Below are 5,860 nucleotides of genomic sequence, written 5' to 3' on the forward strand. Positions count from 1 at the left end.
CAAAAATATTAACTAAAAATTATATTAAATAAAAATCATAAATAAATAAGTCTCTAGTGGCCCATTACTATACATGTTGTTAACTACTGCATAAACTCCCTCCATTTATAATTTTTATTGTAATTTATTTAATATTACATAGTATTTTATGTTGTCTAAAAGTAATGTTTATATTTTCTTATTGAGTTATTTTTACTTAGGTTTTTTCCCTTTACAGTTTTTCTTTCAATGTTCAAATGAATTTAAGTTCTATTTTTAGCAATGCATTTTTATATTTGGCAAGTATAGTAAATATTTATATTTTTTAATCGACTATATTTGATTTATTTTCTACCTTCACAGAATTTTCAATTGAATTGTCAAAGTTAAATTTGTGTTTTTAGCAACATTAATATTTTTAATAATTAACATTAATAGCATTAAGTGCTTTACATTTCCATATATATACATATATATATATACATACAAATATATAAAAATATAAATTTCTCTCTGTGGGTGGAAATGTAAAGCACTTAATGCTATTAATGTTAATTATTAAAAATATTAATGTTGCTAAAAACACAAATTTAACTTTGACAATTCAATTGGAAATTCTGTGAAGGTAGAAAAAAAAATATATATATATAAATATATATATAAATATTATATATATATATATATATATATATATACACATACACACACACACACACACACACACACACACACACACACACACACACACACACACACACACACACACACACACACACACACACACACACACACACGCTTCTCTTAGAAAACAATGCCATATGATGCAAAACATTATTGGTTAGAGATTTCCAGCACATTCTTACATTCTCATGCTTTTTTTTTTTTTTTTTTTGCTTTTTTCCAACATTAAATCAATGTTAATCAGCTAAAGAACACTGTCTAATTGCCAAATCAGCAGAATTTGCAACAACAATGTTGGACACATCACAGAAAATCAAACATTTAAGTTTAACAAAGATAAAACATAAAAGTACAAGATTCACACAAGGTGAAATATAAGATTTTCAGAGACAACACATTGCTGAGCTGAAACAGCAAGCAAATGTTCAGTCATCTGGCCTGAAAGCAGATCACATTAGCCTCAAACCATCTTTACGGTGGAGCTCTGCACTTACACACGAACCACTTCATCAGAAATGGACTAGAAGTGAACATACTCTTCCAGAACAATGGACTTTAATAACTATAATATACGAATGTCTCTGCATTAGATGACAAAATATCACTTTTATCATTTTTGCAATTACCTTAACTGGTCCAATGCCTGAAGTTTTGCCTGAAGTTGTCACAGATGTCCTATCAGAGAAACCACAGGTGTAGATCATCACATTAACTATCAAGGTATCGTAAGACATTATTTGAACCAATTTATCTATTGTTTTAGCTTTTTAAACCAGTGGTTTTCAATCCTGGTCCTGGGGCCCCATTGCTCTGCACATTTTGTATGTATCCCTTATCTGACACACTCAGTTAAGTACATGGATCTCTCTCCTAATTAGCTGATGATCTGTTTCAGGTGTGTTAAATAAGAGAGACACACAAAATGTGCAGAGCAGTGGGTCCCCAGGACCAGGATTGAAAACCACTGTTTTAAACAATCATTTTTAGCTCCAAAAGTGTGTTTTCTTTCAAATAAATGCCACTTAGTTTGTTATTTTGTATCTAATGCAGTGATATTCATAAATGAAGCATCCAAATACATTTTGGAGCCACCTTGTGCATTCCATTTGTAGTTAAAATAACAATAAAACACTGTCTGTCTCGTCAAATTAACAATCAAATCATGATGGTTTAATTATGGACTTCCTCCAAACTGTTTCTTCAGTGTAAAACAAACAAAAAAAGTTGACTTGACAAGCTGTATTTAAGACATCAATGACTAATGAAGTAATAACACTTAACTGACTGTTTAAAAAATGTTTCATGGTAATTTCTTCAGCAGAACACAAACTAAGATTTTTAACGAAAACCGGTGCAGTCTGCCAGCCAAATAATGGAAGTGGATGGGCACCAGACCTTTAAAAGTAAAAAAAAAAAACATGCACAGACAAATCCAAATTACACCCTGTGGCTCGTGACGATACACTGATGTCCTAAGACACGAAACGATCGTTTTTTCCGAGAAACTGAACAGTATATCATTTTTTACCTTTGATTCACAGCCACGTCCATCTGTCCTGAGCACGAGCTTTTCATCGGCTCGTTACACGTGTATGCGCTCTGGCGTAGTATACGCAAACGCCGGAAGGGGAAATCGGTGAAGTCCCGGATGAGTTTGCGCAAGCAAACATAATCTTTTAGCTTTAAATCGGTTTGAACAATCAGGATAAGCGCAAGTAATTACCATTTTCAATGGCCGCTATACCCACAATCTCTGTGCACTGTGTAAACAATGAGTGTCGTATACATGCGACAGATCGCTTCCAATGTTTGCGTATTCTCCGTCAGAGCGCGTACACATGTAACGTGCCTAATGCTAAACTCGTGCTCATGACAGATGGACGTGGCTGTGTATTAAAGGTAAAAAATGATATAAATACTGTTCAGTTTCTTGCAAAAACCGATCGTTTCGAGTCTTAGGACATCAGTGTATCGTCACGAGCCACAGGGAGTAATTTGGATTTGTCTGTGCATGTTTTTTTTTTTTTACTTTCAAAGGTCTGGTGCCCATCCACTTCCATTATTTGGCTGGCAGACTGCACCGGTTTGAGTTAAAAATCTTCGTTTGTGTTCTGCTGAAGAAACAAAGTCACCTACATATTGGATGTCCTGGGGGTAAGCAGATAAACATCAAATTTTCATTTTTGGGTGAACTATCCCTTTAAACAAATCTACTACGCAGCCCAGAGAAAACGAGCAGAACAGTAAGAAGCATCAACCATTCGAATTAAATTAAAGACCTTCAGCGGGAATTTTTTAGACCCGAGCTATTCATCTGGGTCAAACGCACACGAGATCAAAATTACTCAGCAGCTGAGCGGTGAATTATAGAAGATGGCTTCTAAGGTAAAAAATAAAGTAAAAAGTAATGGGCCGCACATTCTCGGCCGACTCCTGGTGATCAAACCCATCCATCTTGTTCAACCTTGGTGCGTTTAAAGTGTAAGCAAAATCCCATCAGCCATTCACAGACAGCGGCCCTGAATACAGATGCCTGCGCGCTCCGGACTTTCTGCCCTTTAGGTTTAATCTATTTTTACTGGCTGTAAAGCACAAGCTTCATCCGTTCTGAACTACAGACCTTGGCGAAATCGATGGCAATTCACCCACAATTCACCTATATATAGACGAGAGACAGAAAAGAAAATACAACTTGAGCATTTCACGGCATTTCCAGGGTACGTTACAGAACGAATACAAATGAAGTTTGAGGAAAGTCCTCAGGCGAGAGGATATGGTGAGCGTGAGGGAGAACAACAAGAGGAGAGCCGTTCTGCCGTTTCTGAAGCTCTGAGCCTCCCACACGTTTCGAGACAAGCTTTCGTTCGAGTGCGTGCGTCAAGGATTCTCTTGAGCACTTTGCGTCACACGCTTCAACCCACATGCACACCTGACTCCACACATGTACGCAACAAATACACGCAAGTCAACCAGTTGGGTTCGATTCTATGAGCTGAAGCGGCAGAAACTAGCGTCCGTTTTTCTTTATAGGAGCACAAAGCTAGTCCAAGTTAGTCTGTGTTGACAAACTAAATCAGATGTGCTTAAAAAAGGCTCTTGATACAACAGTGCCTTTTCCTGTAACCCATGAATCTATGTTGCATTGATATCCAGTGAGCTCTCAATTGAGAATTACTTGTGATTTGATTTACAGGTTTGAGGTTTTCAGGTCCTTTTGCCAAAATATTGGCATCTACGGCCATAATGACGGTCGTATGTGAGGAGTACTGGGATTTCTCATGCTAAACGTGTGCTTCAGTAAAAAAGAAAAAAGAAAGAAAGAAATCTCATGCACAAAAACAGTGTTTCACACAGAGGACTAAGATGGAGATAAAGAGCCAGAGAAATGGAAAGGGCAATGCTGCCCTCTCCTGGTGACAGTAAACAAATAACTACAAAAAATGACCTGTTATAGAATAAAGAATATAGTTACAGGATATACACACACATGTGTTTTATTTTTATTAATGTAACAATAAGATTTTAAATTAACTTTTAAAGACATTCAATATTTAACATTTAATATTACATTTAATTACAGCAGCTTTTTGGCTGAATTAAATGGATGGTGTAGCAATGTGACAAATGAATTAAAAAATAATAATAACTAATAGGATAAAAAAATATAGTTATAGGATATAAACAAATTTTTTTGTAATTGTAACGAGATTTTGAATTTACATTTAAAAATATTTAATATTCAACATTTAATATTACATTTAATTACATTTTAAAAGGGTTTTGGCTAAATTAAATGGTTGGTGTAGAAATTAATTTCCAAAATAATAATAATAAAAAAACTTTTATAGGATAAAGAATACAGTTAGGATATAGGATATACACAAATGTTTATGTATTTTTTTTTAACGTAACAATAAGATTATTTTATATTTAAAACATTTAATAATAGACCTGTTGTAGGACAAAGAATACAGTTAAAGAATATACACAAATTTGTACGGATTTTGTTTAAAGGTAACAATAAGAGAATTTTAAATTTAAATTTAAAAACATTTAATATTACATTTAATTACATTTTAGCAGCTTTCTGGCTGAATTAAATGGATGTGAAAAATTAATTTTGATAATAATAATAATGATAATAATAATAATAATAATAATAATAATAAACAACTTTGAGGCATTATAGGATAAAAAAAATATAAAAAAGCAACAAAAAAATAGTTATAGGATATACACAAATTATGTATTTTCTTTAAATGTAACAATGATAATATGCACATTTGCATTTAAAAACATTTAATATTTAACATTTATTACATTTCCGTACATTTTCACATTTCATTGCATTTGTAGCAATATAACAAACTAATGAAATAATAATTAATATTATTAATAAAAAAGTAATATTAATAAACCGGCCTGTTATATAATAAAGAATATAGTTATAAGATATACACACTTTTTGATGTATTTTTTAAAAGTAAGAATAAGATGATTTTTAAATTGACATTTTAAAACATTTAACATTTAATATTTAACATTTAATATTACATTTCATTTAATTTTTAGCAGCTTTCTGGCTGAATTAAATAGATGGTGTAGTAATGTGACAAATAATTTTAAAAACAATACTAAAAAAAAAATGTACCTGTTATAAGAAAGAATATAGTTATATGATATACACATTTAAGGTCGTTTTTTTAATGTGACAAAAAGATGATTTAAAATTTTTGTGTAGCATTACATTTAGGCAGAATTAAATGGCTGGTGTAGCAATGTGACAAATTAATTTAAAAATAATAAATAAAATAACAACAATAATTTACCTGTTATATGATAAATAATATACAAAAAAAAAATTATTTCTTAATGCAAGAAAAAAAAGATTTTAGCAGCTTTTTGGCTGAACTGGATGGATGGTGTAGCAATGTGCAAATTAATTTTTAAAAGGACAGATATGCATGAATAATTAAGTAAGTTATTAAGGCTAAATAATGTAATGTAATAGTATCTCCCAGATATATAATATTCTGTAAAATTCCAGTACAAGTAGTTTAGAAGATGGATGAATACAATATAATTTTTAATTATAAAATAAAATGTAACAGATAATACAATATTAGGGGATAATAATAATAATAATAATAATAGTAGTAGTATTACTTATAATAATAATGCAATATTGTATCATGAAATG

This window comes from Garra rufa, chromosome 17 (genome assembly GCF_049309525.1).
Source record: "Garra rufa chromosome 17, GarRuf1.0, whole genome shotgun sequence".
Taxonomy (NCBI): Eukaryota; Metazoa; Chordata; class Actinopteri; order Cypriniformes; family Cyprinidae; genus Garra; species Garra rufa.